Source organism: Rattus norvegicus, chromosome 7 (assembly GCF_021556685.1).
Source record: "Rattus norvegicus strain SHRSP/BbbUtx chromosome 7, alternate assembly SHRSP_T2T, whole genome shotgun sequence".
NCBI classification, from domain to species: domain Eukaryota; kingdom Metazoa; phylum Chordata; class Mammalia; order Rodentia; family Muridae; genus Rattus; species Rattus norvegicus.
This window is the reverse complement of record NC_141540.1, coordinates 69,060,072-69,086,168: the sequence shown is the minus strand read 5'-3', so window position 1 is coordinate 69,086,168 and position 26,097 is coordinate 69,060,072. Positions and strand designations below refer to the sequence as shown.

At 40.0% G+C, this 26,097-nt stretch overlaps 1 protein-coding gene across 7 annotated transcripts in view; it reads right to left on the bottom strand.

The window, feature by feature from the left end:
* Positions 1-26,097, bottom strand: part of Tafa2 (TAFA chemokine like family member 2) — a 475,874-nt gene that overhangs the window by 6,000 nt on the left and 443,777 nt on the right. For 2 of the 7 annotated variants that reach the window (XR_015624379.1, XR_015624378.1), the window contains exon 5: positions 4,870-5,114. The exons of the other annotated variants lie outside the window; for them this stretch is intronic. The gene's annotated coding sequence lies outside the window, so the exon portion shown is untranslated. The remainder of the gene's footprint in view (positions 1-4,869; positions 5,115-26,097) is intronic. 7 annotated transcript variants of the gene reach the window in all.

Genomic DNA, 26,097 nt, shown 5'->3' with positions numbered 1-26,097 from the left:
TGCACTTCATGCTTCCAACATTCGTAAATACCCTCCATTGTTTTTTTGTTTTGTTTTTTTCAAATTCAGCAATGGAAGGACATACCAATCTGTTCTTTCTCCAAGTGTTTACAAGTATTTAAGCAATTTGGAAGAATCTTAATGTGATATATTCATAAAGTCTAATCTTCCTCACTTCCCAAGTTCTGTTAACTATATAAGTGGGAGCTGAGTCTGGTGGGAGACAATACAGAAATAGTGTGACCTCCGCAGTTGGATTTTGAGTTCAAATCCAGGCCCTGTGGCTTTCAAGCACTGAGACTGAACACATTATTTAATCTCCCCATGTGTAATTATAGAACAATATTAGTACCTTGCCACACTCATTTTTTACTATAATTAAACCGAAGATCCCTTACAAGGAGTACATCCTAGTACACGCATTTAAAAATTAGCAGATGGGATTAGTGCTAATTCTCAAATAAGACCAAAAGTGGTACGTAGAGCTCTATCCGGCAGAGCTGTTGTGCTTGTTTGTATAGGAATACTGACTGATTGCACTGAGATCAATGGCTTGTTGTTTGTTTGTTTGGGGTTTCCTATAGTAACATACCTTGCCACTTGTTCTTCAAATAACACTGTTTTTTAAAGTCATATATTAAGAATTTCCCACTCTTTGATAACTTTAGGTATAATACAATGTCTTTTCAGACGATTTGATACAAAACAATGATTAAATGGTTGATCTGTGTCACCAAGCTGGCAGTTCTGCTGATGATTTGATGTGATTCAAGGTACAGCAGACCCTAACATTTGTGTCCTATGGCCATGAGCTAAGAAGTCAGACCTGTGCTAAGGAGGCAGTCACCTCTGATGGGTGCACCCTGAGCACTGAGCTACGAAGTAGAGACCTGTGTGTGTTAGAGACAGTGGCAGGCAACCACCACTCTTCAGACACGAGCATTTTAACACTTCCCACGCTGGGGTGGTTGAGTCTACGTCTGTGTGCACACAGAAAGCACTAATTCAGCTCAGTAAGCTATAGAGAGAAATAAAAACCATTATAAGGCATCTGTAGACACTTGGAGAATTCCCTCTTGCCCCTATTATTAGGCACGTATTATGCACCCTCTCAGATTCTTATCTACTTTACTTTTGTACCTCTCCCTTTGTGTTTCGTATGAGCCATCTTTCATGAGACTTTGCATGCTGGGCATATATGTGGGAAATCAAGGCCACACTTTGTCCAGGAATAAAACCTGCGACCTGATTATATAAGAGGGAAATGGAGATGTGGCGATGCCCTACCATACCGAGGGTTACTCTGATACGGAGATGCCCCGCTGTTCTAAGGGTTACTCTGATGTCACTATTCTTTCACAGAACACTATCTAAACACCTTTTTCAGGTTCCAATATGTGTGTAGACTTGTGAAATCACTTCCAACTCTGTACAGCATCCATGTGAGTCTTCTGCTCTTTACAGAATGACATAATCTTTTCTCTAACATAGTCATTAAAATCTTGCTATGGAGTACTGTGGAATAGCATTTACATCCTTGTCATTGTAAGTTATGCACACACATTAATGGGAGAGATGCTCTGTTTGAGCGGCAGAGTCAATTCATTCCAAAGGGAGTTAAGTTTCCTCTAAAATACCCATGTCATTAGCAAAACATTTATTTTTGTAATAATGAACATGTTTTATTTAAGCAAGTGGAAGGCAGGGAAGTGTGGCAGTATTTCTGAAAGAAGCAGGTTTAAATGCAATCTGTGTCCAACCTTCATAATAGCTGCTTAATAACGTCACAAAGAGACACAATTTAACAGGAACACTCCAACAAATTTAGCTCGCTCAATAAAGGCACAAGGAGCAGCAGAATCCCTTCATAATCTTAAGTGCTGATGTGAACGAACTTTCCTTCCGTAGACTAGAATGGCTGCTCACTGCAAATGAATTTTTTTAATGTACCTCTTACAAGGATATGAATGCAGCTCTTGCTTCACTATCTGTATACTAAATGTGCAATTAAAACGTTTTTATTCCACCGTAACGGGTTTTTCGCTTAAGCTAGAGAAAAGCTGCCATTAATTTGCTCATAACTGTATATGAACATACTCACTGGATCTCAAAGCATGTTATATAATAAGGTGTCACAAAACAGAAGGCCCCTGACTGTCAAAAATGTGCATATGCAGACCAGCTCTCCAGATAGCTTTCAATGACCAGGGGCTACAAAACAAGGGAAAGAAATCCTTTTCATAAATACACTCTTCTATATAAAATTAAAATAAGTGTATCTTTTACTTCTGTAGCAATAGGTGCATATCTGCAGCTCTGAAAGACACTGCATGCTCACACCGCAGCTTAGCTTTTCTTGCAGAGAACTCTGGGGCTGGATCAGTCCTGACAGTGGGGCTAGTAAGGCTGTCTAGTCAATACTTCAGCATGAGTAAGCTCAGCGACTGAATGATCTGGAACTACTTTCAGTTAATCTCACCGAATTCTTGAATATTTTAACAGACTTGGGTAATTTGGAAAAAGAGTCATTTCAGACAACCCAGGGCATTTCAGACAACTGCAGAGAGCTAACTAATCCTGTTTAGGTATAATTAGGGTGAGCTCACCTGGAAATGGAGGGATGAAGATACCCTGGATGTGTCATACAGTTCTCTGCTGTTCTGGCAGAGTCACTGTGGTGAATGAGATGAGCTGAGACAGCTTTTACAGGTTGCTACGGACACTGTTTCACACCAGCATTGCTGCCTGATAGATTTAGAACTTTCGAAGTCCTTTGAATTGGTAGAGTTCTGAGCCGCCAACCTTGTCACTCGGACTAAGTTCCTAACTCCTCTCTCAGCCCCAACTAGTGCTATGCCACTCTGTATTTAATCTTCTAAAAGATGTGATCATTATTGTATATAACAGCAGCACTAGGGAATTGTTTGCACAGACGGGATGTCTGGGCTTTCTGAGCTGTGCAAACGGAGTCTTCCACGGGAATGGAATCTTCAGAACAATGGACTTAGGCTATTTCTCAGAACGTTGAGCCCTGCTGTATGCCTCATGGAAGGAAGCAGATGAGTGTGAGTGTGCTTCTTGTGAGCCACTCTCCCTTCAGTACAGAAAACTCATCCTCAGTTTGACTTAACTATCAGTAAATGAGCTAATGTCTCACTTTGTCACTCATTGGGTATCTAATGAACACGTTGGCACTTTTCAGAACGTGGAAGCGAAAGATGCCCTTTACTTCTGGCTCCCCAACTTGTACACTGTCTGTTCCTGGTGGAACACAGACACAGGAAAACAATAAGAAGCTTAGATAATGTACAAAAAGATCCTAAGACAGGAAAGTAATTTCTGAGGAGAATCTGGGTAGATTTTTTAAAGATATGAATTATATATTCTGGCATTGGAAAGTTTAGAGACCATGAGATTTTTTTTTTCAGTTCAATTGGAATGTGCTTCACCTGTCAAATTTGATATTACATTTGTTTTTCGGATTCACCTCTCATTTATAAAGAATAATTTGAATGGATAGTTTTTACCCACTCTCTGCAGTAAAGTGTTAGCTTAAAATTTAAGCCTAGTCAAGAACTATACTCCTCAACAATTTCAGCTTCACTGCAGAAGAAGTAAGTGGGAGTCGTAATAAAGCACAAAAACTGTGCCTCAAACTTAGTTTGTAGTCAGTGGGACTTGGGAGAAGGGACTGGAAGTGAAAGCATCTCTCACACTGTTTTGGGGTTGCTAAGAACATTTTCTCGTAACTTCATGTTTGGTTGGAGTTACAAATGGAATGGCTTTCTGTAACATTTTCTCGGGACACCTGTCCAAATAAATAACACAGTTCTGTCATGTTAAAAAAAACTCTTGGTGTAACGTGTAGAAGCACAAAGTCAGAATGTTTCGAGAATATTCTAGAAGGAGGGCGTGCTCTATCATTTCCCATTCAGTTAGCTTCGGTGATGATCATTCCATGTGTGGTGGGAATTTTTAAACCCCTTTCTGTTCACTGCAAAGTTAAAATCCATTCTCTGAAGGAAAGAATATCATAGATAATGATGCTTAACAAGCAGGATGTATGGACGATGCATGCAACTCTGGCCCATACCATCACCTGGTTATTATCTTCTGTGGGCCTTCCTAATAATATAATTCAGTAGTCTCAAATGTCTAAAGTAAACATGTGTGTGTGTGTGGGGGGGGGTTGATGTAAATATGTGAGATATGTGTGTGTGTGAGAGAGAGACAGAGAGACAGAGAGACATAGAGAGAGACAGAGAGACACAGAGAGAGACAGAGAGAGACAGAGAGACAGAGAGAGAGACAGAGAGAGAGAGAGAGTGAGTTTAGGTTGGGATTTTATACTTTAAATGTGGGTGAATTCCCATACATAAAGAATAGATTAGGTAAGAAATGTGTCTGGACTTGGTTTATGGAGATTAAAAGAAAGCCAGTTGGTTCAGGGCTCTTCATGCAAATTTATAAACAATATGCAGGTTGATCACTGACAGATGTTCATGTACAAACAAGGGTTGTCTACTTTGTTTCTTATTCTAAGGACCCTGGCCCTGCAGAGCCCCTGGCGGTGAGAGCATAGAGTTCAGCAATGGCAGAGCATTGGTTCTTCACCCTGGGGGCTTTGCACAACATTCAACACGGGGGCTTTGTAAGTCAGTTCAAGGAACAATGCTTCTTCCCAGTTTTTTTTTAATTAAAAACATTATTGCTTCCTTTATTAACCACATCATCAGTTCTTTGCCCTCTGGTCTCTAAAATTGTACCAATTTTGTTCTTTCTCTCTCTTTGAAATCAAGCACCTGGAAAACTCCAGTAACCACATGAACCGGGAGGTCACAGTTCACCCTGTTAACGCGGGGTACACACCTGCTGCTCTGTGAGAAATGAGGAGACAGGCGCTCATTTCTGGAGTTGTTTGGGATCTCTACTTCTCAAGGACACTTCTGTCCCTTCCTCAGAATCCGACCAACACTAGGATTCGCCATAACCACTGCTCCAGCGTGGAGCCAGAATAATTTTGAATGTGGAAAATCAAAAATTGTCACCAGGCACTGCAGAAACCTCCTTTTTCTATTTTCGCCATTCCAACGTGAAGAGTTTTACACGTTTGCCTAAGGAACAAACACACATCAGGTACTCCACTGTTCAACAGATCACAAGGATTAAAAGCCAGAGAGAGGGGGAACATTTTAACAAGCATAAAGGGACAACAAGACAATAACGCCCTTTGCTTCTAACAAAGCTCACAGTGAGAGTAGCTCTCTATTGCTCTTAGAGGATTATAAATGCCTAGTGGAATGCACACAATAAGTGGGACTAACTTAAACAGCTTTTACAAGCAATTTCGACAGGGATTGTAAATTTTTCTTTTGAATAGTTTGGGAGACTTTCTACACAAACCGAAGAAAGAAGTTACATTGAATTCAAGCAAGGAGAGAACAGAAAATTTAACAGATGAGCATTTCAACATTAAAGTGTCAAAGAATCACAGAAACATTCGGTGCTAATACTCAGCTGGAATCCTAAGGTTTCATATTTGCAATTATAACCATTCACGGGCTCATCTGAACATCCATGCCTGCAGGAATTTAGAGCTTCCTGATGCATAAACTTGAATCATTCACACTTTAGGGCAGGTAAAAGAGATCAAGCCCTTTAACCAATGTTTAAGTCTCACCACCCATGGGCACTTGCCTTTCAAGTCAACTTCGCAGCTGCTAACTTATAAATCCTGCGATGCCCATTAATGGTCTGCATAAAGACCATGACGTGTTCAGCAGTAATTATAATGCTTTATGCATACTTCTCAAGGAAGATTATAGATATGTGATTCCCACATAATATATGAATATAATCTATTAAAGTATTAAATGTGAGAAAAATATGAACCATAATGTTATTCCTAATAAGTCATATAAAGGTGAAGCTAGTCCTTGGCATCAGAAAACAGAGGGGTTGTGATAGAATGAATCAAATATAACATTGCCTCCATGAATCTGAGAGGACAGAGGAGTAAAAAGTCACTGTAGAATAAAAAAGATACAATAGAGATTAAAGATTGTTTACAAATTAAGAATGTCTCAGAGTTATTGAACATGAAAAACATTTTTATTATTATTGCTAACTTTGGCCTCTCCTTATCAAACTAGAAAAAGTAATATTAAAACAATGTGTGATAGGGCAGCACTTCTGGGTACTGACCGCCCATCAAGAATATGTGACTTTACCCAGGCGTACCACGTCCAAGGTTATCAGACAATGGGTAGTGCTATTACATACAGTAGATGCCAGTAGCAGATGGCAAAGAATGAAACTCGAGGCAATGTGGGAGAGTTTCACCTAGCCATGAGCAGGGGACATCCACCATTCGTGCTCTCCCAATGACCCATGTCCTTTACAGTCTTCAAAACTGTGTCTTTAATTGTCCATTAATCACGTAACTATTGACCACACATTTTCCCCTCTTCTCTTCTACCCATCCTCTGAATCTGTTCTCAGTCCCTTTCCCCACCATCCCTGTTGTAAGAGAGGACTGTGCTCCATTTGGTTCCTATAAGGGGAGTCACACCCTGATAAGACTTGCCCTGTGTATCCTTGTGTATCAATGCCACCATCACATGACATCTACAATGGTGTCATATTACAGAAAGAAACCTGAACCCATGAAACAGAAAACCTTCCAGTAGCAGACCAAGCCACCAGTTTCATCTGCCCATCTTCGCAAAGGCTCCCCAAATCCACATTTAATACTCTGCTAAGCTCCTGTCCCCATTCATGGCTTCTAGTCACTCTGCATATTTAATACTGTGCTTGATTTAAAGCCCGAAGGATATGAGGTAGCTTCATGATCCATATATTCAGAAATTTATCTATACTTAAGGCATAATTCATTATATTAAGATGATTTATGAACTGTTGAGCTGTGGTAAAGCAAGAATATTAACACGTACTCCTTTCTTCATGACTAAGCAGTATTCCCAGCATTAAATGATCCCTGATATTTAGCAAATGAAAGATTAAAACAATAGATGGATATGCACATGGAGGAATGAATGAAAAATGAATGAAGGAATGAATGAATATATGATAAGTACAAGTAGCTTCATAATGAAATAGATTTACTATTTGGATTCTCTATAAACACCCAGAGGCATGATCAGGTGACCCCATAGGCCACTTTCTCAGCTATTAATTTTTCTAGCATTACTCCCATGGTCCTGTATTTTTAGAATTTGAAATTATAGATATCTATGGGTCTTGACACTCAGCTTCACTTTTGTACCTCAGATATTTAAATGTATTCTCATTTGGAAAAAGGTCTGGTTTTTAAGACAAAATTAATTCATGAAAATAATAATGCAGGAAGATAATAGCAATCTGTGATGCTTTAATTGGTATTAGACTAGCCACTTGGGATGTGGAAAATGTCCAAATGGATACATCAAGGTTTGTTCTGGCATATTTATTACAGTTAATATTTCAGCTATGAATTATCCTACTTTTAAAAATGCACTTCTCTTGAGTAATTTCCATACTCCTGCCTAACTGTCAGGGAATTTTTCTCCTGGACTATTTCCTGGTGGCAATTATCCTATACCTAGGAATCACAGGCTCTCTTGACTAGCATGGTAGTGCCATTGAGGCAGCATCAAGTTTCCTATAGTGAAACATATCTAACAAATGATAAAATTATTGAGTCAGTCCCTCCTCCACCCTAATAACATGTTTCATATAAACACATTCACATAGAGAGGGGAGGGACAGAGGAATGGGAGGGAGGGAGAGAAAGAGAGGGAGGAAGGGAGAGAGGGAAGGAGAGACTTAGCTATATTTACTATTCAGGATAGGTAGTAATACCTCTTCCCTGACTTTTCCCCCTAAAACATGAAGGCTGACTTTTTTTTTTTTATTAACTTGAGTATTTCTTATATACATTTCAAGTGTTATTCCCTTTCCCGGTTTCCAGGCAAACATCCCCCTCCCCCCTCCCCTTCCTTATGGGTGTTCCCCTCCCAACCCTCCCCCCATTGCCGCCCTCCCCCCAACAGTCTAGTTCACTGGGGGTTCAGTCTTAGCAGGACCCAGGGCTTCCCCTTCCACTGGTGCTCTTACTAGGATATTCATTGCTACCTATGAGGTCAGAGTCCAGGGTCAGTCCATGTATAGTCTTTAGGTAGTGGCTTAGTACCTGGAAGCTCTGGTTGCTTGGCATTGTTGTACATATGGGGTCTCAAGCCCCTTCAAGCTCTTCCAGTTCTTTCTCTGATTCCTTCAACGGGGGACCTATTCTCAGTTCAGTGGTTTGCTGCTGGCATTCGCCTCTGTATTTGCTGTATTCTGGCTGTGTCTCTCAGGAGCGATCTACATCCGGCTCCTGTTGGTCTGCACTTCTTTGCTTCATCCATCTTGTCTAATTGGGTGGCTGTATATGTATGGGCCACATGTGGGGCAGGCTCTGAATGGGTGTTCCTTCAGTCTCTGTTTTAATCTTTGCCTCTCCCTTCCCTGCCAAGGGTATTCTTTTTCCTCATTTAAAGAAGGAGTGAAGCATTCACATTTTGATCATCCGTCTTGAGTTTCGTTTGTTCTAGGCATCTAGGGTAATTCAAGCATTTGGGCTAATAGCCACTTATCAATGAGTGCATACCATAAAGGAATCTTTTCCCCCCACAAATTACAATATGGCTATACCATTTCCTACTTCTCTTTCCTCCCTCCAACCTTTCCCATGTTCCCTTTCTTGTGCTCTCAAATTCATGATCTTTATTTCATTGATTATTATAACCTGGCTGTCCTGGAGCTGACAGTATAGTTCACCCTGCCTTGGAACTCACAGAGATCCATCTGTCTCTGCCTCCTGAGAGCAGAGGCTAAAGTGCACACCACCATGACTGTATACACACACACACACACACACACACACACACACACTTTCTGTTCCTCCTTTGCCTTCTTCTGGTTCCTTGTGTACTTTTGAGTACATCTTGAGTTGGCTTAGCGGTCACATGGTCTTTTATGACGTCCCTATAGTCTGACAGAGCAGTGGTTTCCCTTTAGTGCTGTGGGCTGGTTTGGGTTGTTGCTCTTGATGTTGCTGCTGTTGTTGTCCAAGCTACTGATCTTCTTGTGTGCCTGGTATGGGGGTTTTATATTTCTATTGCATGCTATGCTTTACATTTGCAAAGGTGGAAAATTACTGTAGGACTCTGGTTGAAATTTTCCTCCAGAGAGGGCATACGTTTCCCTTTCTCAATGGCATTTCATCAGTCCATGTACCCCTCAGTCTACTTTTAGGTATCACGGTGATTCAGAAGTACTCTGAGAATACTGTTCCACCTCCTTTTTTTCTTGCAGTGCAACACAGAGGTATGCAATCAGAAATAAAATGTGTTCACCAGGGTTATCTACTTGGTGACTATGGTCTGCTATGACCGTTGTCTGGGGTCTGTCAGAAAACCCATGTACTTTCAATCTCTAAGGCTTCCTGGTGCTCATATTTACCTCCCTGGGTTACAATAATCCTAGAATTAGACTCATCTTTCCAGACCTTCATATTTCTCTACATGCTCTACTCTTCCTTTTTTCACTGGATTTCTGATGCCAGAACACACACAATTTATAAATATTTTATCTTTGATAAAAGGTGTGGTGAGATACTTGGAAGATTTTACTTAATCATTATTAAATAAGAGAGGCACATTCTAGCAGTTGACCTTCTTTGAGAAGGTTAATATTGATAAGTCATCAAGATTTTTGAAGCATTTCAGCTTTTTTTTTTGGCATTCTCCCATTTATGGGGTAGCATCATAACAACTACCTTTGTCTGGTACACTGCTGTACGTTCAGTGTTATGGACAGATAGGGCGACTGTATTTTTCAGTTTTTCTGAGGTGGTCCTACTTTTTTTTTTTTTTTTTTTTTGTTTTCTACATCCAGGGTTGTCTCTCTTTATTCTTTCTTTATTGTTTTCTCTTTCCATTTTCTTTTTTTTTTTTTATTAACTTGAGTATTTCTTATATACATTTCGAGTGTTATTCCCTTTCCCGGTTTCCGGGCAAACATCCCCCTCCCCCCTCCCCTTCCTTATGGGTGTTCCCCTCCCAACCCTCCCACCATTGCCGCCCTCCCCCCATAGACTAGTTCACTGGGGGTTCAGTCTTAGCAGGACCCAGGGCTTCCCCTTCCACTGGTGCTCTTACTAGTATATTCATTGCTACCTATGGGGTCAGAGTCCAGGGTCAGTCCATGTATAGTCTTTAGGTAGTGGCTTAGTCCCTGGAGGCTCTGGTTGCTTGGCATTGTTGTACTTTTGGGGTCTCGAGCCCCTTCAAGCTCTTCCAGTTCTTTCTCTGATTCCTTCAATAGGGGACCTATTCTCAGTTCAGTGGTTTGCTGCTGGCATTCGCCTCTGTATTTGCTGTATTCTGGCTGTGTCTCTCAGGAGCGATCTACATCCGGCTCCTGTCGGTCTGCACTTCTTTGCTTCATCCATCTAGTCCAATTGGGTGGCTGTATATGTATGGGCCAAATGTGGGACAGGCTCTGAATGGGTGTTCCTTCAGTCTCTGTTTTAATCTTTGCCTCTCCCTTCCCTGCCAAGGGTATTCTTTTTCCTCATTTAAAGAAGGAGTGAAGCATTCACATTTTGATCATCCGTCTTGAGTTTCGTTTGTTCTAGCGATCTAGGGTAATTCAAGCATTTGGGCTAATAGCCACTTATCAATGAGTGCATACCATGTATGTCTTTCTGTGATTGGGTTAGTTCACTCAGGATGATATTTTCCAGTTCCAACCATTTGCCTACGAATTTCATAAACTCGTTGTTTTTGATAGCTGAGTAATATTCCATTGTGTAGATGTACCACATTTTCTGTATCCATTCCTCTGTTGAAGGGCATCTGGGTTCTTTCCATTTTCTGGCTATTATAAATAAGGCTGCAATGAACATAGTGGAGCACGTGTCTCTTTTATATGTTGAGGCATCTTTTGGGTATATGCCCAAGAGAGGTATAGCTGGATCCTCAGGCAGTTCAATGTCCAATTTTCTGAGGAACCTCCAGACTGATTTCCAGAATGGTTTTACCAGTCTGCAATCCGAGGTGGTCCTACTTTATACCTGCTTTCTGAACTCCTCCTAAGCATATCTTGGAGGTATTTCCTCCCATTGGTAAGAAGTTGGTACGAAGTCTCATCACCTAAACCAAACAACTACCCTTTGCATGGAAATTTGAGTTTTAATAAAGAACTCTTGGCTGTTGATGTCTTCAAGATAGAAGCATAAGGATTGTGTTGATTCTGGTGGGTCTAAAAGCTCAAAACATTATTTGAAAACCACTAAATCACATTAAACTTCTCATGAGTGTTTAAAATTATCCCTAGTTATAGTGTTGTGGTATGTTCTCCAGCATTTCTATCATAAAGATGAGACATTAAGGGGGTGAAGTGTAAGCCTGACTGTAATGTTACCAGCTCATGCTGGAGTCCAGGGTCACTCTGAAGGCCACATTAAACTGAAGGCACACTCTATTACCTTCAAGGTATATCATTTATTACCATAAGGAGGTCAAAAAGTCCTCTTACAAAAACCTAGATCAATTTTAAAGCCCAGTGATATTGGAATTTAACGTCATCTAACACACCCTTGAGTTTCTCAGCTAGGTTTTACAATTTTCCAATCATATATATATTTTTAAAGCTTGTATTAGAATAGAATTTTCAGAATTTTTCCTAAAATGAAAATTACCAGAGCTTCCAGAGACAAAACCACCAATAAAAGAGTATAAATGGATGGGCCCATGGCTATAGTCACATATGTAGCAGAGGATGGCCTTATCTGGCATCTGTAGGAGGGGAGATCCTTGGTTCTATGGAGGCTAATGTCCCAGCCCAAGTGTAGGAGGATGCTAAAGAGGTGAGGGGGGATTGGGTGAGTATGTAGGGTAGCCCCCTCTTAGAGCCAAAGGGAAGAGGTGATGGGATGCGGGACCTGAGGAGGGGAGACTGGGAAGGGGGACAACATTTGAAATGTAAATAAATAAAATAACCAATCAATAAAAATTTTTTTTAAAGATTTATTAATTTATTATATATAAGTACACTGTAGCTGTCTTCAGATACACCAGAAGAGGGCATCGGATCTCTTTACAGATGGTTGTGAGCCACCATGTGGTTGCTGGGAATTGAACTCAGGACCTCTGGAAGAGCAGTCGGGTGCTCTTAACCGCTGAGCCATCTCTCCAGCCCAATAAAAAATTTTTTTAAAAAAAGAAAATTACTTATGGATTTCAACTTCATTGTTTCTTTTTCTTTTTTTTTTTCTATTTCCTTTCTTTGCCGTGGAATTCATTAAAAGTTGGTTAAGATGTAATATCTGCCTGCACGTTCATCTGCTGGTCATGATTTTCTCTAACAATGATGGAGACAGTCTGTTAACAGGCAGGATGCATGATGGAATTATAGAGTGAAGAAGAGTGCGGGGTGAGAATATTTAATCATGAGACCATCCCTGCTTTGAGATTTATTAGCTATGTATTTCTACACACCACAAAACCTATCTTCCAACCCATAGATGGAGCCAATCCATATTTTATCACACTGCTAAGAAGAGTAAGTGCAATTACGCTCCCAGTAAGAAATTAATATACTCATTCAAATACTTTCAAGTCTGACTTCAAAATAAATATTTTCAAAAACAATATTATCTACCTCTCTGGGATTACTTCTATTGTTGTGATGCTATAAAGCATAAAGATGACAGATGTAATAATATAATGGGGCAATAAACATAGATATGTCACTGGCCTTTAAAATTCTATGGTTATCATCTTTCACAGAGTTAGGCATTTCTTGGGTAAAGCATGCGACAGTACTACATTTTTTTTCAAAGATTATATTAGAGTCACAGAGAACAAGGAAGTGGCTATATTCTTCACACCATTCCTAATGCATTTCTTTCACTTAAGAGCAAAAACACACACGTTGCCACACATTTCAGTTGAAATGTGCTGTTTTTTTAAAGAAAAATCACTTAGGTTTTATTTGTTATTCCATAAATAGGAATTATTAGCCTCAGCTAATTGCTGAATATCTATAAGCACTTTCTGCATCAGTTTCTGCTCAGCGTTTTTGTGATTTAGTGAGAACATTAACATTGTGTTAGTAACAGCGAAATGAGAAAGGGAGGCTCAGCACACAAGCAAACAAGCTTTCCCACTGCAGGCCAGCCTCATTTCACACTGCCTGAGGCAGAACACACACACACACACACACACACACACACACTCACATACACACTCACATACACATAGGCACATGCATGCACAAACACACACACTAATATTAAAATGAAAAGCAGATATAGGAAAATCCCAGCACACAGCTATAGTATGATCTGTCCCTCTATTAAAACAGAGCAATCATTAAGAGGCACTTTTGCAACTCAGCCTTAGAATTATACTAACAAACCCTTGCAAAGGTCACAATTGCACCTAGTAGGAAAAAGTCTTTCCTTCTTTTTTTTTTTTTTTTTTTTTTTTTTTTTTCGGAGCTGGGGACCGAACCCAGGGCCTTGCGCTTGCTAGGCAAGCGCTCTACCACTGAGCTAAATCCCCAACCCCAAGTCTTTCCTTCTTGATCGCCTCAGTAAGATGTGTCTGGAAAAGCAATCCTGGTGGCTAAAGGGGACTACAGCAATGTTTAGGCTCCAAAGTCATACTTCTGAGAAGATGATTCTTACAATGGAACAGCATAATAGGTTTGACCTCACCCACACTACTGGAGAGAATGCCCCAGATTATGTGGCCATGAAAATTCTACAACTCCAGCTCTTCGGTGAATTAAAACAATAACCAATCAATATCTTGATAACATTTATTTATTCTGTCTGTCTATCCATCCATCCATCCATCCATCCATTTAATTGTTTGTGTTAAGCACACACACACACACACACACACACACACACAGAGAGAGAGAGAGAGAGAGAGAGAGAGAGAGAGAGAGAGAGAGAGAGACAGTCACACATGTAGGAATGCCATAGCATTATGTGGAGGCCAGACAACTCACAGGATTCAGATTTCCTTTCACCATGTAAGGATCAAGCTTGAGCTATTAGGCTTGGTGACAAGCATCTTCCCCTGCTAAGACACCTCACCTACCCTCTGTGATATTTTTGTGGCTATTATAAAAGGGACTGAGTACAATTCTCAATGAATTTGTGCTTTGAAGGGTTTTGTTCAGCTACGAGGTTAAGTGTTGAAGAGCATCCTTAGACATTTCTACAGTTGTTACATTTAACAAGATTTACTATTGTTGAATAATAATGTTCATACTTATTTATTGGGAAACTGGCCTATTTTGTTTTATTAACCCATGAACAACCTGCTTGACTCATGCACCTCCCTTAAGAGTTGAGTAAACCCTAATAAGTAGCCAGGAACCACTTAAGTAATTCATAAATTTTCTTCAATGGTTTAAACACCTAAGAGCCCCATCTGGTGTTTTCACAATAGCCCCATCTCACAAATAGTCAAGAAGTGCAAGTGCAAAGTGATACACACAAACCTCATTAGAAAATTCTAAAATTTACAGAAATTCCAATACAAAATAACTAATGAAAAAGTATTATATCAGTGTTTACAATGGAGTCACTATTATACTCAATGTATGCATTTACTAAAAAAAAAAAATCCCATGCTATAAAAAATAGTAATTGTCAGTCAAAACCAATAAAAAAATTATGGCCTATTTATAGTGTATTTGGAATTTTCATAAATTTTTACTTTAATACTGGTACATGAGTAGCCCCTCATGCTTATTACTGACCCAGGAACATCTTGCTTCATCAAATACAACTTTATTGTTGTTTGTAATGTAGTTAAAAATAACTCTAAAAGAATGGGTAAACTAGATGGGAAATTCACGGATAGTCATAATTCTCCCACTGAAGCTGAAAACTCCCCACAGAAACCCTCTGAAAATTGCTACCACCACTTTTCCCAGTCTCTAACTAAAATTGTCATAATTTCTATGGGTTTATCCAAATCTTTGACTCTTTTAACTATACATGGAAGTTTATGCACAGAGACACAAGATCTATTTGAGCATTCCTACAAACAATAAGACTAGCAATTGTGCAGCTATTAGCGTTTTAAAACATGCATGATGGTTGCCATGTTTTTAGGAAAATATTATGTTAAGATACTTACACTGTAATAGTTCACCATGGCAGAGCCTTACACAGTTAGTATTGTTGCCAGTGCTGCAACTTAGTGTCATCCTAGTTCTGTTCATTTTCAATAAGGCTATGAAGATTATTTATGTATGATATTTATGTATGATTGGAGGAGGCCCAGCCACACTAACATGAGCAATGTGCTTTGTGCAAACTTCACCACATTAAACCTCATCCAAAACATACAAGAAACTTGTAATGTGTGATTAAATATGTGGTCACTGTGGACTAGCCGAATTGATTTATAATTACCCATAACACGTGACTTTCTGATTATGCATTTTCACTTTATATATGAATGAAAAACCAAAGCCTTCTTATGACTGAACCTCAACCCCAACAAGTCTTGATATTCATTATCACGAGCTCTGCAAGAGATGTCCCCTCAATCGTTCATCCCTGTTGGAAACACTGAGGAAACCAAACTGACCTGTACATTTGTAAGCAGGGACTAGTTTATCCTCCTGGATTTGGATATGCCTTTTCCCCTTTATGTGCTATACTAAAAGTTGGCAAGCATCCCTGAAGAATCAAATAGTTCTATTCCAAAGCAGAAGATGAACAGTCGTGGGAGAGTGAATGGAAACCATAACATGCCGATAAGACTCCTCTGGAGTGAGTGGCGTACATTTAACTGTGGATGAACACGGGGTGTGTTCAATAATATCCCAATACCTCCATAGGAAAGTTCTAGCAGCAATACCCCAGAAGAGCCACACATATGATGTAAGCGTTTACCCCGAGGCAAAGCTGAAGGATACTTGTTGAGGTAAGGCTGAGAGTACCACTGTGCAAAATAAATGGAGGGGGATGATGTCAGGTGCACACTTCTAGTGACCATGACGAGTGAAATGAAAAGGAGCAATCACTGGGCACCCTTGACAGTGTTGAATTAATGTTATCATTAATAACTTTTATCAAACTTTATTCATAAGCGAACTTCCTTATGCCTCATCAGAAAAACCCCTAAAGCTATAATCTGGAGGCATGTGATTTATGTGTGTGGTCCACACGAGTACTGTACATGCAGGCTCTGCTTTCAACAAGTCCATCTGAACCCTTCAATCGGAAAGGAGGCTTGACTAGCATACATTTAGTAATCACACAAATTGATCATAGGTTGTAATTGAAGCTGGGAAATTGAGATTTCTAATCATAATACCCATGCCGATTTCCCTGACTCTTAGACACCGCGTCATTTGAAAATACTCAATTTTATTTCTTTCAAGACAGAAAAGATGTAGCACACCTATGAGTCCTAGAAGCAGGCTGAGCAAACCAACTCCTGCAAACATCCTGATGAAGCCAGTTCTCCTATTTCAAGTCTGGCAAGCTTTAAAAAAGGAAACTAAAGCGGGGATACAGAGATTACAACCAATAACTTGCAAGCATCCTTTGAAAAATGAATCTCTCCTCCCCGGCCTCTCTGTCTCTGTCTATCTGTCTGCCTCTCTGCCTGTTTTTCTCAGTCTCTCTCTCTCTCTCTCTCTCTCTCTCTCTCTCTCTCTCTCTCTCTCTCTCTCTCTCTCTCCCTCCTCCCTCCCCCCTCCCTCCCCCCCCACTCCCCCCTCCCTCCCCTTCCCCCCCCTCTCTCTCTCCACACACACACCCCTCCTTTTCCTTCCCCTGCCTCTCTGCCTCTGTCTATATCTCTCTCTTGCGCACGCATGCACAGACACACACACACACACACACACACGCGCGCGCGCGCGCACACATACACACACACGCACACACACAACATACACACACATACACGCACACACACACACACACACACACACACACCTCCTTCTTCCAGATTGTTCTATGAACAAGATGAGGAGGGGAATGGAAATGACAGTGACAGTATATTTGCCACCAGAGAAGCCTCAGCAATAGACACAGAGGTAAAAATGTTAAAAGCGAGCAGGCGCTTGGCAAAACAAACCTTTGTTGAGTTTGGGCTAATCTCATCATTCATTATGGCAAGTCAACATCAATGCTTACTAGAAGCAAACTGTTGCGATACTGAACACCATGAGTGAAAGATGTGTCAACAGGTAAATCAACCGTAGAGCTAAAATGCTAAATGCTACACATTACAACAAATCCAGTTCCATAGCTTCCTATAAACTATAAAAATTTTGATTCCTTTGTTCAATCTAAAAATCTGAGTTTTACACTGTAAATCAAATTTAACCAAATGCCAGATCTTCCTGTACTGAACATTATTTCAAGATTTAACTTCTGCATGAGTTTAAAATATAGACAGGGACAGATGTGAATAAGATTCAGTGTTCTTATGTATTGATAAGATTCTCTATTTTCAACATAAGGTTCTTATTGTGGTCACAATTCTTCGTATTACTATACACATAATCTCTCTTCATTATCTTCCCCCTCTTTTCTGTATCCTTCCTCTCTGTGTCTCTGTGCCTCACATATACAATGTATAAAATACACACATATGATGATGGTAGAAAATTTAAATATGGCTTAAAGGGATATTTCAGATCCCATTTATTCGGCCTCTCTATTTTTTCTATATGAGTAGTTCATAAATATGAAACTAGTTTAATTTGGAAATCTATTTGTTTGATACAGAGGCAGTGGAAATATAATGCCAAGCACAAAGGCACAAAAAATTCAGTTCAATATTCACAACGCAGAATAACACTTAGCTTATCTACGAGACACAAAAGAAGCAAATTTGTATGATGATGTCACAGCGACTTCCTTATTCCATATCACCCACTAAATGTCTTCAGGAGTCTCGATGGAAACATTCCTCTTGGGGAAGCTTTTACTAATGAATCATTTCAGTGTGGTCCATGGAACAATGATGAATAAGGATTCTCTGAAGTCTATTTTTATCTCTTGGTCTACAGATTACAACATCCAGTAACTTTCTCTATTTTGAGTCTCTACCATCGACTGTCACCAAAAGATAAGTCTATGAGTCTGGGGTTTTTCTTTTGTTCACTTCTTATATTCATGTTATTATCAAATGCTGATGATTCTATGTCTCTTCTCTCTACATGCATGATGTCACCACTTACTAACTTCAAACCCATAATCCCGTGCCCTCCTCTGATCCTTCGTAGCTGGGTACACTTAACTGTAAGTCAGACCTTTCTCCTCTCCTGATTATGTAAGAGTCATAGTTCATCCATGTCTAGAGAATAAAATCAAAATCTTTCACATGGAAATTTAAATGCCTTATAACACAGTTGCAAGTTCCTCCCACTCTGCTCCCAGGAATTCCCAGCCATCCACTTCCTTTCACATGACTTACCTCGCCCTGAGAATGAGTTTCTTTTTTTATTGAATATTTTTATTTACATTTCAAATGCTATTCCCTTTCCCTGTTTCCCAGACATAAGCCCCCTATCCCATCCCTTCCCCTTCTTCTATAAGGGTATTCCCCTCCCAAACCCCCCTTCCAAACCCCTCTGACATTCCCCTACACTGGGGGTCCAGCCTTGGCAGGACGAAGGGCTTCTTCCATTGGTGCCCAACAAGGCCATCATCTGCTATGTATTGCAGCTGGAGCCATGGATCTGTCCATGTGTACTCTTTGGGTAGTGGTTTAGTCCCTGGGAGCTCTGGTTGATTGGCATTGTTGTTCTTACAGGGTTGCAAACCCCTTTAGCTCCCTCCTTCAATCCTTTCTCTAATTCCTCCAATGGGAACCCCATTATCAGCTCAATGGTTTGCTCCTAGAATTTGCATCTGTATTTGACATTCTCTGGCTGTGCCTCCCAGGAGATAGCTACATCAGGTTCCTGTCAGCACGTACTTTAGCTTCATCAATAGTATCTAGTTTTGATATATACATACATATATATATATATATACACACATATATATATATATATATATATATATATATATATATATATATATATATATATATATAGGCTGTATACCCATGTAGGGTAGGCTTTGAATAGCCATTCCTTCAGTCTTTGCTCCAGACTTTGCCTCCATATCCCCTCCTATGAATAATTTTGTTCCCTCTTTTAAAAAGTAGAGAAGTATCCGCACTTTGGTTCCCCTTCTTCTTGAGCTTCATGTGGTCTATTATTGTATCTTGGATAATTCGAGCCTTTGGGCTAATATCCACTTATCAATGAGTGCATGCCATGTGTGTTTTCTGTGATTGGGTTACCTCACTCAGGATGATATTTTATGTACCACATTTTCTGTATCCATTCCTCTGTTGAAGGACATCTGGGTTCTTTCCAGCTTCTGGCTATTATAAATAAGGCTGCTATGAACATAGTGGAACATTTGTCTTTGTTGTATGTTGGAGTATCTTTTGGGTATATGCCCAAGAGAGGTACGGTTGGGCCCTCAGGCAGTGCAATGTCCAAGTTTCTGATGAATTGCCAGTCTGATTTCCAGAGTGCTTGTACCAGTTTGCAATCCTACCAACAATGGAGGAGTGTTCCTCTTTCTCCACATTCTCAACAGTATCTGTTGTCTCCTGAGTTTTTGATCTTAGCCATTCTAACTAGTGTGAGGTGGAATCTCAGGGTTGTTTTGGTTTGCATTTCCCTGATGACTAAGGATGTTGAACATTTTTTTAGTTGCTTTACAGCCATTCGATATTCTTCAGCTGAGAATGAGTTTCAATCCCATGCCTGAGACTTGATCTATCCCTCCAAGCTTTTTCATAAGCTGTTTCCTGTCACTATGACTGTTAACCTAGTCAATTCTGAATTTTTGCATATGATTCAAGTTATAAATTGATCACACTCAAAACTGAGGAATTTCTTATTTCCCAAGGCAGGCCATTTCACTGAGACCTAACACTGAGTATGCTTTGCTCTGGTCTTGGTTGTATTTCTTACAATCACACAAATATTTTTTTTCTTTTCCTTACTATGTCTTCCAATAATTTAAGACATTTTATTCTTGTGGTTCTATTCTCAGGGGTTAATAGCCACAAATCCAATATGAAAATCTTTTTGCAACCCACTAAAATTGGGGTCTAAAATTTTATTGGGTATGGCTGGTTGAAGTGTTATCATTCTAACAGAAAACTCAGCTCCTCCCTTCATACAGGGTACTCCCCAAACAACTCCATAGCTGAGAGTTGTTCTGAAGCTCCTGGAAGATTTGATAAGATGTAGATTGTCTGGATCCCTAGAGGTGTGATTGGGACACAGTTGTACTTCATACATTACCTGGTCATCATTTCCAAAGCTCTCTGAGTTTGTTGGAAAAGTACACTGAGTCTTCTTAACCGTTCCACCAAAGTAAGAAATTAAAACTACACAAGAACTCATTCCGTTAGGCATTTAAACTGCCTGTGCACTATATAAAGGACACAAGGAGGGAAGGGGCATTGGTAGCTTCAATGTGGGTAAAGGCATACATTCTCAAGTGGAACTTTAAAGGCTATGGGTCCCCAAAGTGTGGTTCCTTGAACACCACCTAATCCTTTTCCTTTTATCAGTTTATTATTTAACTCCATACACACATATATAATATATTTTGGACACATACATGCTCCATTGTCCTCTTATCCACCCTCCCACACACAGAACTTTCTTTTGCTAACAATTTTTCCCACTTTCAGTTTTTTATATTTTCTTGGTTTTGTTTGTTTTATGAGTCATGAGTGGTGGTTGCCTGTATAGTGAGGGTTATTTACTGGAGTATAATAGACATGTAACATGTAACTACACGAGCGAAGAAATCAACTCCCCTCTTCGCCCTTCTACTCCTTAAGTCTCTTAAAGCCTGCTTCTTCTTTACTTAGTAAACTCCACATACACAAAAATCGATACAGATTTGCTACTCAAGTATACTTAACTTTCAACAGATGTTAAGTCTACAATGTCTTTAATTAACATGATATAATTTTGGCTATTGGCCCTAATGTAAGAGACAGAAGTACGATCCTCTCCATGTAATTCACAGGGTATACTCCATAGGAATATCTTACAAGATATTAAGGGTATTATAGGGTGTTAAGATATTTTTCAGGGGTTGGGAATTTAGCTCAGTGGTAGTGCACTTGCCTAGCAAACGCAAGGCCCTGGGTTCGGTCCCCAGCTCCAAAAAAAAGAAAAAGAAAAAAAAAAGATATTTTTCATAGTTGAGGAATGTTCTAGAGTACCCAGTCAGTGTTATATTACAGTATGTGAATAGTCACATTAACTTTGAGCTCGTAGGCACGAGCTTGGGAGTAACATTTACAAATATACACATGGCTCATGTAGCGTGGAGTCATCTCCATTTTCTAGGAGCTTTAGAGCACTCATCTGCTACCCACTGTTCACTTTAATTGTGAAAATATAGGCCAAGCTTGGGAAATACAGCTCTGGTGATCTATCACTTGAAGTTTCTGCATTAATTTCTAATAACTCTCTAAACAAATGCCAAGGCAGACACTCTTACGCCTATTAAATTATCGTTAAGGAAGTAAGCAGCTCCCTAATTTAAAACACCAGATTTAAAATGTTACCTTTGGCTAACGCTGCGTTCCGGGCACCTAGCTGGGTTCCTACCTGCCTTGAACTCAGTATCTAATTGATGTGAAAATTGTATGCATGTTATTCCATTTCTGTCTGAGGCTCCTTATTAAAAACCTAATGTTATTACCACAATTACCGAGTTCCTTAAGTGTTTTGCTTCTAATTGCCTCGTCATTTGAGATTTTAGCTCCTCTGACATGAATTTCACTCAGTGTCTGCCTCCCTCATTATAATGGAAAAATGTTCATCTGTTCTCAAGAAATATCAAATGCAAAGTGTTATATCGAAGTTTCCATCATGTTAAATGTACTAGAGTTACTGAGCATTAAAGAAAAACAGGTTAAAAAATATTTCCACAATTTTTTTCCATGTCATCTAATGAGAACTCCCATTCTCTACACGTTTCTAACAAAAGATGACTTCCGATGTGACACGCCTATGATGCCTTTCTGGCCTTAAATTCTACCACTTGCTCCGTGGCAGACACAGACATCAGTGCTATCCCTTGGATGTACTTGTCCTAGGAAAGCAGGGACCTTGACTTGTTCCTCCATCTGCTTGGAAAATTTATTCTCTGAGCGGCCATGTGAGTCTTCCACCGCACCTTCAAACCTTCAACCAAATGCGCAAATTTGCTCAGCGAGTTCCATTTCCCATCTGCGGTGGTTTGCAGATGCTTAGCCCATGGAGTGGCACTATTAGGAGGTGTGGCCTTGTTGGAGTAGTGTGTCACTGTGAGTGGGGGCTGCAAAACTCTCATCCTAGCTGCCTGGAAGCCAGGCTTCTACAAGCTGCCTCTGGAAAAAGGCGTGAAACTCTCAGCTTCTCCAGCTCCATGTCTGCCTGGATGCTGCCATGCTTTTGACTTGATGACAATGGACTGAACCTCGGAAGCTGTAAACCAGCCCCAACTAGATGTTGTCCTTATAAGAGTTGCCTTGATCATGGCGTCTATTCAGAGCAGTAAAATCCTAAGACAGCTTCCTTTTCTCCCCCACTATGACCTAACACACCATCTAAAGTGCTGTGTAGTTTACTAATTTTCAATTTTGTTGCATCTCATATCATAGGTAGGATCTGGTCTATCTTTGTCACCCAGATGTATTGTCTTTCATGTCCTTTGTTTCCTCAAAGAAGCAGTACTGTGGTGAAAGTGCTTTGCAGATATAACTGCTTGCTGATTAGCTGACCCTCAGGGAATTCTCTCGTGTTGTAACTTCCTCATTTTTAAAAGCACTTGACAACAGGCAGAAAAGTTGGTTCAAGACACAGCAAAGGAGTAAACCAGAGGAATGCTAAGACTAGGGAGGGGACATGGAGGTGCAGACCTGAGGAGGCTTGGTTACGCCACTAGTCTCTCAAACTGGGAGACAATGAGATTGGAAAAGATCATCATCCTAACAGAGGTGACATAGGCTCTAGGAAGTCTAGCTCTATCAAGTCTGTCGTCCCCAAGAACCAGAAGATGTTAACATGAAGGATCTTAGACATAGATTCTCCTCAGGCTCACCATGAGGAACTGCAGCTCTGTTTTAAAAGGCTGATGACCACTGTTCAATTCTACTTCACAAAACCCAGACAACAGATACTGTTGTGGCCCCTGTGCTAGACATATGACCTAGAGTGACTACTGGACATTCCATTAAGTCACTTAAACTTCCTTTAACTTACTATGGCAGCAACAAAAACAAATGCAACCTAAGACAAACCATGAGGGCAGAATTTCTTATTTCTGTGGTTTTATTTCTTTGGTATGTTTACTTGGACTTAGAACAGCCCTTTAAAACAGTAAACAATAGGGTTTTTTTAAATTAATATTTATTTACCATATGATTTCATCTCCCTGAGATCTATATCTCAAAAGTAGATGAAATGTCTACCCAAAAATATATTGAAAACTGATCTTAAAACATGAGAACTGAGTTGATTTGGGAACTTTGTTAAGGAGTTTGCATCTCCACAAGGTCAATGGAGCATGGCACGGAAAACAATCATATATCAAGTTGGTATTTCCTGTGATGCAGAACACAACAAATTAGCAAGTGATAAAATCAACCCATGAGGCTAATACTGGAAGGAAGGGAGGAGTGAAAGAGGAGAAGAAAAGGTGGAAAGGAAAAAGGAGGAGGAAGATTAAAAGATAAGGAAGAAAAACAACCAAACTATCAGAGTATAACTTCAATTGCAGTGTGGCACATACAAATTGTGTGTGTGCGTGTGTGTGTGTGTGTGTGTGTGTGTGTGTGTGTGTGTGTGTGTGTGTGTTTGTGTGTGCAATGGGTCACAAGATAAGATACATTTTTTTTCTTTTTTTTTTTTTTTCGGAGCTGGGGACCGAACCCAGGGCCTTGCGCTTGCTAGGCAAGCACTCTACCACTGAGCTAAATCCCCAACCCCATAAGATACATTTCTTACTGTAGGTGCTGTAATATAATTTATAAGCCACAGCTCTAAGGTCATTTGGCTTTGTGCTGTGGAATAGAGTGCAATTGAAGCCCCGACTGGTTGTAAGATGATGATAAGTGGATGGGGATATACTGGATAAGGGCGAACAAATCAAGAAAGAACTACCTGGCTCTAAATGTACTTACATTTGCCAGGCAAAGCGAGCATCAGGCAAAAGCACAGAGGAAGGCATATGAACTATGCCGCCTTAATGGGATGAAGTAAATGTTGACCCACGTGCTATGCTCTCCCTTGCCATTGAGTGAGGACCAGCACGCTTGTCCTGTTCAGACATACAACACTCAGCCTTGATATAAAATCCAGCTTTGTCCTGAGGAGGCAACTTGAGGCTTCGGTCAGCAAAATTCACAAGACGCTATTTCCTTCCTTCTCCCTCCTGAAAAACCAGTCTTATCTGCCTTCTGAAGTGATCCACTTATTAATGTCTTGCAATTTTAGGTATGAGGGAAGCAAGAAATGTCCTTGGTACACACAGGTAGAGACCTTGAAGCTGAACCTGGTTTGACATCTTCATGCCTTTCTAGATGGCGGAGTGAAAGCAAGGGCATGGCTACTCTATTATTTCAACAGCATTTGTCTGAACACTATTTGTCATTGATCCTGATGACTCTCACAGATGCTGCATAGGGATAAAGAAACTCACAAGGCTACAGACAGTCTTTAGTTCCCTATCTCAAGTGCATATGTCTCTTGGAGGCAAAGAGTATTCCATATATTGCTGTGTTATCCATATTGTCCTGTGTGGTTGATGGAATTGAGTATAGTTGGTGTCAGCACCCACTAACTGCTATGTCAAGGTTACATTAGCTTTTGTGTTTAAATCATGAGTACCGTTACCATACAATGTGCTCAGGAATTCTTAACATCTGTTCACTTCTACTGTATCACCTTTTTTTAAAAAAAAATCTCTTTTGTTTAAAGATATATTACAAACTACATAATTCCTATCTAATTAAGGTATATTAGGCATATGGATAAGAATAAAATCATCACAACCAGCTAAGAATTATTGGCCAAGAATCCATTTTATACAAAAGGAAAAGTAGGAGGACCTTGAAAAGTAATTGCCGAAGATAATATATTTAATGGCACATGAAGTCACTTTTAAAGTAAACGTTTTGTTGTGTTCTCCATAGGAAATCAGACCTAAGAGCTATTGACCCCTGTGTTCTGGAGTGTGATGTCCACAGCAACAGATAAACAAAGGAAACTCTAAAGCCATCCTGAGTTCCTCGGCTCTGCCGCAGAGAAATAATCTCCAAACATTAAAAGAAACGGAGCATGGTCTGTTTTTTTACTGATGATCCCAACAGTGTTAACGATATTTTCTCATATCTCACAAGCTCCACAGCACCTTCCCCCTGCTATTTTGTGTTGTATAATTAGCATATAATTATCTGCTCCTTTACACTGGAGAGACTATTCTTTTATTAATGACTCTAAAAAAAGTTCCTCACTATTTATCTTTGAAAGTAAGTTTAAAATAAAAGAATAAAAGGGTTTGTATGATTTTTTTCCTTTCCTTTTTACTTAAATCTTAAAGAGTAATTCAGGAGACAGTTTTGTGTGCCACGGCACTCCTAAATTTTTCTCCTGAACATGGAGCAGGGTAGTCTGGAAACAGATGCTGTGTCTTCTATGCTCTTCAGACTAGATGGGATTAAGAACAAAATGTGCTGCTGCCTAAAAGGCTACCTGCCTGCTCCCCCTCCTTCCTGGGAGAAAAAATAGGTCAGAATGACAATAGCAACCTAGCTCTCTGAATGGAGTATGAAGGCAGAGGCAGGGTATAATTCACACTTGTGGGAAGGGCAATGAGGTTACACATTACTCAAATGAACTCACTCAGCCCCGGTTTCCAGTAAGTTCTGGAAGATACCATTTCTCCCTGCTGAGGCAGGCCTTGCATGCATCATGGCTGGTTTT